We start from the raw sequence: 11862 nt of genomic DNA, 5'->3' as shown, positions 1-11862 counted from the left end.
TCAAGACCTTGATGACCCATATTATCATGCAGTTCTCTCAAAACACGCTGCTTGTACCTTGCAGGTAAGACTAGCTGTGTCTGGGTGTTGGTCTTTCTACGGAGAATGCCATCGTCTCCCAGGAAAAGTTTGTCCCAACTGCGAAATAAACATTTACTTTGTGCACTTAAGGTCTTAAACAGATGTCCTGTCGGCTTTTCATTGGACAGCTTAAACTGTAGAACAGGTCCAATTTTGTCATCATTTCGCTGTGCTTGTCTGATCTCCTCCACAGGTAATGGTTCGCATGCATGCTCAGCCCCCATGGTGTCGTCAAGAGAAATCATTGCGGTCCAAGAAAGGCTGAAGTGTGGTGTCTCAACAGATTGAATGGTTGCTTCGACACAGTCCGATGGCAATTCCTCAGTGCATTCCTTTATTACTCTCTCAATGTTAAGTGGCATCCTGGATAGAGTATCTGCATCCACATTTTCTTTGCCAGGCCGATATTTGATGTTAAAATGGAAATCCGCGAATTCCGCCACCCATCTACATCCGGTTGCATTCAGCTTTGCACTGGTTAAAACGTAAGTCAGTGGATTATTATCACTATACACAGTGAAGGTGGGAGCAAAGTACAGATAATCCCTAAATTTTTCAGAGACAGCCCACTTTAGGGCAAGGAACTCCAATTTCCCTGAGTGGAGGTGATACTTCTTTTCCGCGACTGTCAGGGTTCGGGACCCATAAGCGATAACTCTAAGCTTTCCCCCTTGCTTTTGACATAGAACTGCCCCAAGACCCTGATTCGATGCATCAGTATGAAGTATGAACGGCTGTGAGAAGTCCGGGAACGCAAGTACTGGTGGTTCAACTAGACAATCAATCAGTCCCTCCATTATCTCTTGGTGCTTGTCTGTCCATACAATCGGCCTGTAAGATGGCACTCCCCTTTTCTTTCCTTTAACCTGTCGATTACATATCTCCTTGGATTCTTCCTTCTCTTTCTCGGTTTCTTTCAACAGGTCGTACAGCGGACTCGCAATTCTGGAGAAATCTTTTATATATTGCCGATAGTAGCTTAACAGACCCATGACTGCTCTCAACTGTCCAACTGTGCTTGGTCTTTTATCTTTCAGACTTCTCACGGCAACTGTATCAGCCGGGTCCATCTTACTCCCTTCCGCCGAGACAATCCTTCCAAGGTATCGCACCTCACGTTAAAGAGTTCACATTTGCCAGGTTTAAGTTTGATTCCATACTGTCTCAATCTTCGCAGGACTTTCCTTACATCATCCACGTGGTCTTCAAAGGTTTTACTGAACACTAATGTGATGTCCAGATAAGGAACACAGATGTTGTCTCTTAGCTCATCCAGACACTCCTCCATGCAGCGTTGAAAAGCTGAAGGAGCATTCATAAGGCCGAAAGGTATCCTAATCCATTCATATAAACCCCACGGGGTCACAAAGGCTGTTAAAGGTCTGCTCTCCTTGGCCATGAAGCCCTGATGATATGCTTTACCTTGGTCCAGCAGCGAAAACTAGGAGTTCCCCCCCCCCCCACTGTCCATTATGTCTTGTACCCGGGGTATGGGCTGTCTATCAGGATGCGTTTTCCGGTTCAGCTCTCTGAAATCGATACACAGACGTAAGCTGCCATCTTTTTTTCGTACACATACGACAGGAGAGGCATATGATGAATTTGATTTCTGCACCCATCCTTGCGCAATGAGATCATGCAGGTAGTTTTTCATCTCTTGGTAGAGGGGTTTAGGCACTGAACAGTAAGTGCGAGCAACATGATTAGTGTCTTTCAGTGAAATGGCAAGTTGCTGTTTCTCGATGTAACCTATGTCATTGTCAGATTCGGAAAATGAAGCTGCTTCCTCTTTTAACATTTGCTGAACAATTTTGAACTGAGATGGCTCAAATTGACTGGCGGAACCCATGCGACATCGGAAGTATTGCTGGTTTCATTCCTGATTTGATTGACCATCACCGAAGTTAAACCAGGTTCGTCAAAAGCTGAAGTTGGATAAACGGCCTGCACGGGTTGCGCTGTGCCTATAACCATCTTGCCTGCTAACAGCAAGTCATGATCTGTAGGGTTCTGAACGTTGACAACTATGTGTGTTGTATGTTGTCGCAAAGTTATGATTGTCTCACAGAATTCCAACCCCTCTGCCCACTGTGGGTTAACGTCAGGCTCAAAAATGAGCACAGTCTCTTGCTTTGATCTGTATGTTTGCACTTTAAATTCCACTTGTACCGATGTATGTTTGAACATTTTTCTTTGTTGTTGTGACGGTATATTCACATGGTGTTTCAGCATGGATTTTTTTTATGAAAGCTTGAACTGTTCCGGTACTAGAACAGGCTGTGCTCTGGAATTCACTTGTGATTGGCTGCGTAATTCTCTCGGTGTTCACCATTTGCTTGATCACATTATATCCGACGATGGGATGACGAAGCTGACTACCCCTCATCACCAACACAGGTATTACAAGTTCATCTGTTTCCACTTCATTTAATGCCAAACCAAAACTTACTTCCATCCACCCAATGTAAGGTATTTCCTGTCCGTTTGCCGCCACTAGACGAAGTTCCTCAGGTGCATCAATTACCTCTGCCACATTTCTCAATCTGATGTTTGGCAAATGCTCACTTTTCCACTGTTCATCCACTATACAAACTTGAGATCCTGTATCCCACAATACATCAACAAGAAGCCCTTGAAGGTAACACGGCACTAGACACTGTTTTCCTACAAAGGCCACATGTGTAGACTTGTCAGCTTCACATTTCTTTCTGTGTATTGTAGAATTTGTGTTTACTCCTGCTGTCTGGTTACATTGTTTTACATTTACTGTCCAGTGATTAACTTGACATGCTTTAGAGCAATAAAATGTTTGTTTACAGGCAGCACATTGTCGCAGTCTAAAGTCCGAACCTGTGATACCACACTTTGCACATCTTTGTGTGTACAGTATACATCCAATCCGCTTTGCTGACATGCCAGACATTTTCTCACACCAGTTGAGGGAGGATAAGAACGGTGTGCAGGAAGCCACTGTGGCTTCTGGAATGCCCCCATTCTCCTGTCATATTGCTGCAAATAACGCTGAGGTGGGTACTGAGGCTGGGGTGGTGGCATGTTGGTTTGATCCCTCACATTGGCAGAAAATGGTGTGGACATGATCTGAGGTTGTAGAATGGATTCTTTAATTTGAGACACCTCCACACTGAGATCCCTCAACAATGCCATGTCAGACCGCATTTCCTTTAACTCACTCAAAATGTCAGGTTCAACTTTCTCTGTGTTTTTGTGACACTGCGTCTTTCCTTTCTTTTCAACAGCAACTTCATTAACCTGCACTGGATTCACTTTGGTGTGTTGATATATCAGCTTCTTCTTGTTTTGCCGCTCGGTTTCATTTGCACAAGCAACATTGACTTTATCAAAATGAATTTCATCACTCACATCAATAGTTGTCAAGTAAGGTTGCAGATCACTTCTGATACAGTCATTTTGCAGGCCAGTAAGGACAGTGTGAAGAAACATGCTCTGAACTAGGTTTGGGTCATATTTCAAACTGGATTCCGCTTCCAGGGATGCAAACAGGATCTTTTGCCTCAAATCAAGACACCGAACGATAAAACTTTGTGGGGTCTCTTTACTACTTTGCGCCTCGGAGGTAAGCTGTTTGTACAATTCAGTCGCACCTCTTTCTTGATAATGCGCTCTCAGTATACGTCTTAGCACAGGTAGGGTCAAATTTGGTTTTCCTTCCAGGTAACTACGCAGCTGCATGCCTGGTGCGATTGCTCTTATTACTGCATCCACTATTTCAAGCGCTGACACTCCCCGGCTCAATCCATGTTCAATCTGATGCGCCAAACTTGAAAAGGTGAGTTTATCTTTTTGTCCAGGTTCACCTATCTGTCCTGATATTTTGAATTCTCTGTTCCAGGGTGGCATGACTGGTCTGTGTGTCATAAACTGCAAATCAGAGCTTGTGTCTGGCCGTACATTTGGACTTGGCAATGTGGAATAACTCTGTATAGTACTTATGTTCTGTTGTGTACCTGTGTGTTGTGGTGTGTGATTAGCTGCTCTCTGTTTTTGCACTATTAACTTCTGTAATGCTGATTGTAATTTGTCAATTTCTTTTTGTAGTTTTTCCTGTTCTGTGTTTTCTGCTACTGTCGTTTCTGCTACTGGATTTACATTCACTATCTTAGTGGTTGGTGCTGTCTGTCTTTCTGAATCATTGTTTTCATTAACACTCTGAATTTCACAGATTTTATCTTTTAGACACAAAAGCTCTGCCATACCCTCATCTTCAAGCTCCTCTAATGCCTCTCTCTCAATGTGTCTCACAATCAAAGAAATAAAAAATGACCGGCTTTTGCTACTGACATGTTCACAATCAATTCTTAGGAATTCACACAGTTCGATCAAGTTTTCTCGTGAAAGAGCATATACTGCTCCTATAACCTCAAGCTTCATATCCTCTACGTGATCCATGAGTTACTCAGTCTTGATGTATACAAAGTGATAGAAGAAATGCCCTTAGCAGGGTGGAATCCTGCAGCGTTCCTGGTATCGAAAATAAACCTCAGATTGCTTGCACTTTCCTTCCTGGCTCGACACGGACACCGAACGTCTTCACTCCACTGGTCACCTGGGCTGAGTATAAGGCTGAATGGCACTGGAGGAGGGCTGTCGTCACTGAAAGCCAACTCGCACTGCATTCATCCTCGCTGGGGCCTCCAAAATGTAGCACCCTGACCGCCTGGTTAGGGGAGATATACAGTCAATAAAAGACACAGGACACGGAGCTGCTGCAATATCTTCTGAGTCTCTGTATTGTCTCACATTAATGCAAATAATTCTGCATTCTCATATGTCATATAAAACATATAACAACATATCTCTTTTAGAGAAAAACACAATATATGGGAAAAAATATATAGAATTACTCAAATACAGCTTCTCAACAGGTACTGTTTCCACCAATTAAACAAATAATTTCAATAGAAACTTGAATTACAATGCATATTAATACTACTAAGTACTGTATATTGCATTCAATATTCACATGTGATACTCTACATTGTAAACATATGTAGCATATGTAGAATTGTAGCATGTCAGCAAAACTAATTATCTCTTTACACACCATTAGTATGAACACATATTACACTTTCTCTTATGAACCAACAGATTACTTTTCTTTAAGCACTGTCACCTGTAGCTTAATTGTTAAATCAGTTCTCAAAAACAACAATATGGTATTCATTCACTCCATTTTCACATTTCTATGACCGCATGGTCTCTGCCATCAGTTTAGCATTCACCAGTTGTACACGTGATACACACGCGGTAAACTTGAACCGAACTTTTAAACATATATATACACACAATGAATACACTTCAAACAATGACACTTGCCATTTTTTACAGCCTTGACTTATATTAAGTGTATTTCCACTACAATTTACTAGTATCATACCTGGTTAGGGGAGATATACAGTCAATAAAAGACACAGGACACGGAGCTGCTGCAATATCTTCTGAGTCTCTGTATTGTCTGAGCAGCGCGCCCCCTCCCCCAGCAGGTGAAAGTCGCAAAGCAAAAGTAATCAAATAATCGATCATCCATACTAGGCAAGGAATACCAATCACCATTATCCAAAATAATACACTATGCATTAACGGCATTTAGTTTATTTTTTCAAGGACAACAACATATTCTAATAACACTAATTATTATTAATTATATATTTTTTTATAAATATTATATACTTTTTATATTTTTGTAGGCACCACACTGGCCTCGCCGCCTTCCACTGACGTTCCTGCTGCGCTGTCCGGCGCCTATATCCTTTGTATCCTTTGTATCATTATACCCTGTGTGTGTTCGCCCTGCGACGCACACTCACAAAAAGAGCTGCATCTTTTTAAAGATGCCCTCGTGCGGCTCGCAAAAGCCGTTATCACGGCTACCCAGATGTTTCACGAAAAGAGTGTTATTTCTGGTGTTCCGGCCACGGCCGATGGTGCTATAAATGCAGTGACGATGCCCACTCCTCAGTGCCCATCTCCACATGTAAGCACAGCCCTGCACACAGGGCTCGCGCACATAAGATCGACACAGATCGGTCGAGCGCGCTGCATAGTAAACGTGCCCACTACCCAGTGCCCACATACACTATGTCACATACAGCGCGTGGCTTCTGTAAAAACGAGGCCCGTGCACATACGCTCTGCACAGGCAGACAGCGAGTTGAAAGTGGTAAATGTGCACACATGCAGCCCACGGTTACTCACAGACATAACGAGTCCCACGGGACCTGCTCAGCCTTCCCCCAGTCGGTTAAGCGCCGGGACGGGGTCGAGGAGGAGCGATCTGCCCGCTGTCATCAGCGCGCTCCCCGCCTCAAATGCGCAGCACACCCGAGCGCCGCCGTTGCCCAGTCAACAGAGCGCGCTTCGCATCCAGCCCTTAGCCATTCATGCAGATGCATGGTCAGCGCTTCCAGGGGTTTCGGAGTGGGTGCTAGGCATTATAAAGAGAGGCTACTCGCTACAGTTTTTTCGACGCCCTCCGCGCTTTTTAGCGCGCGTCGAAACTACGGTCAAAACAGAAGTAGCACACATACTTCGGGCCGAAATATCAAAACTGTTGAGCAAAGGGGCTGTAGAGCCTGTGTCTCAAGCTCAAAGCGAGGTGGGGCTGTACAGCAGATACTTTCTGGTGCCCAAAAGAGACGGGGGTCTCAGGCCCATACTGGATCTAAGACAGCTGAACAAGGCATTGATGAAGCGCAGTTTCAAAATGCTTACGACCAGGAAGCTCCTCGCGCAGATTCGCAGAGGGGACTGGTTCATGTAAATAGATCTGAAGGACGCGTATTTTCAAATACAGAGAGCGTCAAACCACAGGCGATATTTGAGATTCGCCTTCGAGGGCCAGGCATACCAGTTTACAGTCCTGCCGTTCGGCTTGTCCGTGGCTCCTCGTACGTTTACGAGGTGCATGGATGCAGCGCTCGCTCCTCTCAGACTCAGAGGCATGCGAGTGCTGAATTATTTGGACGACTGGCTGGTTCTGGCCCAATCACGAGCGGAGCTCGTGGAGCACAGGGCCGTTTTACTCGATCACCTCGAGAAGCTCGGTCTCAGTGTCAATTGGGCGAAGAGTTCGCTGAACCCCAGTCAGGCGATTCTGTTCTTGGGTATAGTTCTGAACTCGTGTTCCATGACGGCGCGGCTGTCACCACAGCGCATGTTGGGCATTCAGCGCGCAGCGAGTTCTTTCCGCTGCGGCGCGACCGTGTCGCTCAAACACTGTCAGAAGATGCTGGGCCTCATGGCCTCAGCATCTCCGGCTCTGCAGCTGGGCCTGCTCCGCATGCGCCCCCTGCAGCTCTGGCTGAAGGCGCGGGTGCCGCGCAGAGCGTGGGCGTCTGGCCGGCTGCATCTCAAGGTCAATCAGAGCTGTGTCACAGCTCTGGCACCCTGGACAGCGAACGGCTGGTACCGATCAGGTGTGAGCCTGGGGACTTCCCCGAATGTGAAGATGGTGTCGACAGACGCCTCCACTTCGGGATGGGGAGCGCTGCTCGAGGGCAGACCGTCCTTTGGCCTGTGGTCAGAACGGGAAAAGCTCCATCATATCAACTGTCTGGAAATGCTGGCAGTGGAGAACGCGCTGATGCGCTTTTGTCCCCAAATCAAGGACCACCACGTCTTAGTCCATTCGGACAACATTTCTGTGGTGTCCTACATAAATCGCCAGGGCGGTCTCGGGTCCCGAAACCTGTACAGGCTGGCGGAACGCCTCCTGGTTTGGGCTCAGCGCAACGTGCGTTCGCTGAGGGCAGTGCATGTGCCTGGGCTACAGAATCTGGGTCCAGACAGGCTGTCCAGAGGCAATGTTCCTACGGGCGAATGGTCTCTACACCCGCAAACAGTCCGGCTGTTGTGGGAGAGATTTGGCAGGGCGGAGGTGGACCTCTTTTCGTCCCACGAAAACGCTCACTGCCCCGCGTTCTTTTCCAAGAACGAAAGCGCGCTGTCACGGAAATGGCCGTGCTGCCCGCTTTATGCTTTCCCTCCCGTCTCCCTCCTTCCGCAGGTGATAGAACGGGTGAGAGAAACGAGATGTTCAATACTGCTTGTAGCACCTCTTTGGAAGAACCAACCATGGTTCCCAGATTTGATGCAGTTAGCAGATGTCGCCCCGTGGCCAGTACCGTTGAGGAGGGACCTCCTCTCGCAGGCCAGGGGTTCGATTTGGCACCCTCAACCGGAGTTGTGGTCCCTCCATGTGTGGGCGCTCAACGGTTACCCGCTGATCTCGCAGTGGGAGTGCTAAATACCATCACTCAGGCTAGAGCTCCGTCGACACGACGTCTGTATGCCTCGAAGTGGTCGGTGTTCTCCAGCTGGTGCACAGCTTGAGGATGTTCACCCCTTAGTTGTGAGGTGACGGAGGTTCTCTCCTTTCTACAGGAGCTGTTGGATAAAGGCAGAGCCCCATCCACGCTCAAAGTTTATGTGGCGGCCATCGCAGCGTTTTCTGAAACAGCGCTCGGTCAGTCAATAGGAAGGATTGATTTGGTCATCCGGTTCCTTAGAGGAGCTAGGAGGCTGAATCCTCCCAGACCTCCATCAGTCCCTATGTGGGACCTCGCGGCGGTTTTGGAGGCCATGAAGGGTCCCCCTTTTGAGCCTATCCAATCAGTTAGCCTTCAGCATCGTTCAAGACAGTATTCTTGTTGGCTCTCGCTTCAGTGAAGCATGTGGGTGATCTGCACGCGCTCTCGGTGAGCCAGTCGTGCTTGGAGTTTGGGCCTAATGACTCAAGGGTCATACTCAAACCTAGGCACGGTTATGTGCCGAAATCCCTCAACACGCCGTTTCGGGCTCAGGTTATTGCCCTGTCTGCCCTGCCGGTGTCAGGAGGGGATAGAGACTCGAGTCTTCTTTGCCCTGTCAGGGTTTTAAGGCAGACGGAGCAGCTGTTTGTCTCGTTCGGTGGACGATCCAAGGGAATGGCTGTTTTGAGACAGACTCTATCCAGATGGATAGTTGACGCCATAGCGTTAGCTTACGCTTCCAGGGGCCTTCAGTGCCCGCTGGGCGTCAGAGCACACTCCACAAGGGGCGTCGCCTCGTCGTGGGCGTGGTCTACTGGGATCTCCTTGCAGGATATATGTATGGCAGCAGGTTGGGCCTCGCCGTCTACATTTATCAGGTTCTATAACCTGGAGGTTCCCGCCTTGCAAGCAAGGCTGCGGTCGGTATAGTCGAATCAGGGCCCTGAGGGGAATTCTGAGTTCATGAGTGTTATGCGCTGCCGACTGTTATATGGGCAGTATTGCGTAAGTCACGCATTGCCACATTGGTCAGGCCTTGCCTCGGCTGTGTGATGTCATATTGTCGCATCTACGGATGTTGCTAGATATGGGACGGAGGGCTTCCCCCCTTCCTGTCCTGGACTCTCTGTGAGTCCCTCAGGTGACTTTGCACTGTAAATCCTGGGCGTTGCTTCAGGTTTATTGGTGTGTGATCCCTGCGCGCACAGCGTTTTACATTGGGTTCCCGTAGCGTCTTAGCTAAGACGCAGTACGAGAGAGCTCTCGTAAGAGAACGTACTCGGTTACTAAACGTAACCTCGGTTCTCTCTAGAAGAGCGAACGAGTACTGCATTCTCTGCCGTGCGTACGATTCACTCTGGTTCGCTTCGGCGATGAAATAAATCAGGTGAGTCAGCCTTTTCGAGCTCCTTTTATAGGTTGGGCCACACCCGTTTCGGCAGGAAGTGGCAAGAAGGGCGCGAAGCAGTTGCCGCAGAACAAGCCAATGAGCGAACGAGCCGTCTCGCCTATGGCTGTGTACTGCTGCAAATGCGCTTTACAAAAATACAAAATTAAGGATAATTTTTTACTTCAGTATTTCGTGAAAAGAGACTTTTCCCGTAGCATCTTAGCTAAGACGCAGTACTCGTTCGCTCTTCTAGAGAGAACCGAGGTTACGTTTAGTAACCGAGTATGTTTTCACAAAGAATGGAAGGATAATACACTGGACACTTAAACAGTTTTGGTGCTTGAATTGAGGAACTGATTAAACTAAATTAAAGAAGACTACCTATTTGTAGAGTTCATGGTTATGGATACTAGTCCTCAATGGCATTGTTTAATGAGCAGTAGCTTTGCTAGTGCTAGTGCAGTACTTTCCAGTATTTCTCAAGTATTTTCCAATATAAGCTCCTTGGCTGAACACAGTCTTTTAAATGTATAAAATGTAGTCAAATACAAACAGACCTCACTCGAAATCAGAGACATTTGAGAATCAACTTAAAATAAATGAGCACATTTCACTAATTATGTTAAATTCATTGTGTCATAGATTAATTCATGTAGGACATTTTACATGATTTATTTAGGGTAGATTCCATAGAAAATAATCAAGCCTGAAAACTACTCAAAAATATTATGTGTAATACCTTCATTTTTTTAAGTAAATGGCTCGTTCCATTTTTTTTACAGTGTAGCAAAGGATGTCAAATTTCACGTATTCTCTGTTGTCTAGTCTGTGTTATGCAAAGGAGAGGAGTGGAGGCCTCCAGCCTGTCATACCAAACCTTCTTTAATTACATTCATCGCTCTGTGAAGACATTTCTATTTATGAATTACAAAGCAGCCAATTCAGTCTCATTTCCAGTAACACTAACACAGCAATTATCAATTAAAAACTACAATTCATCTTTCTAACTTTAAAAAGTCCCTGAACGTATCCTCAAGTAATGCAGAGGTCAGACAGATTAGGCCACAATATAAAAAAGATACTATGTCGATTTTTGAAGCAATCGATAGCAAAATTCTGGAAGACATAGTGCAGCACCTAAAATCGTCAACCTGCTATCTTGACACACTTCCCACATCTTTTTTCAAAAATGTGTTTAACTGCTTAGAAGCAGATCTTTTAGAAGTGGTGAACGCCTCACTTCTTTCTGGGACATTTCCAAACTCCTTAAAAAATGCAGTTGTTAAGCCCCTCCTGAAAAAGAGCAATCTTGATAACACCATTTTGAGCAATTTTAGACCAATATCTAATCTTCCTTTTATAGGTAAAATTATAGAAAAGGCAGTTTTTAATCAGCTGAACAAATACTTACACTCAAATGGATACCTGGACAATTTTCAATCTGGTTTTCGACCGCATCACAGCACAGAGACAGCACTCATTAAGATAATAAATGATATTCGCTTAAATTGTGACTCTGGCAAAATATCGGTGCTGGTATTGCTAGATCTCAGTGCTGCGTTTGACACTGTCGATCATAACATACTACTAGAGAGACTGGAAAACTGGGTCTGGCTTTCTGGGATGGTACTCAAATGGTTCAGGTCATACTTAGAAGGGAGAGGTTATAATGTGAGTCTAGGAGAGCATAAGTCTAAGTGGACGTCCATGACATGCGGAGTCCCACAAGGGTCAATTCTTGCACCGCTCTTGTTTAGCCTGTATATGCTTCCCCTAAGTCAAATAATGAGAAAGAACCAAATTGCCTATCACAGCTATGCTGATGATACCCAGATTTACCTAGCCTTATCTCCAAATGACTACAGCCCAATTGACTCCCTCTGCCAATGCATTGAAGAAATTAATAGTTGGATGTGCCAGAACTTTCTTCAGTTAAACAAGGAAAAAACTGAAGTCATTGCATTTGGAAACAAAGATGAAGTGTTCAAGGTGAATGCATACCTTAACTCTAGGGGTCAAACAACTAAAAATCAAGTCAGGAATCTTGGTGTGATTCTGGAGACAGACCTTAGTTTCAATAGTCATGTCAAAGCAGTAACTAAA

The sequence above is a fragment of the Carassius carassius genome, chromosome 12 (genome assembly GCF_963082965.1).
Source record: "Carassius carassius chromosome 12, fCarCar2.1, whole genome shotgun sequence".
NCBI classification, from domain to species: domain Eukaryota; kingdom Metazoa; phylum Chordata; class Actinopteri; order Cypriniformes; family Cyprinidae; genus Carassius; species Carassius carassius.
Note: the sequence above shows the minus strand (reverse complement) of the source record.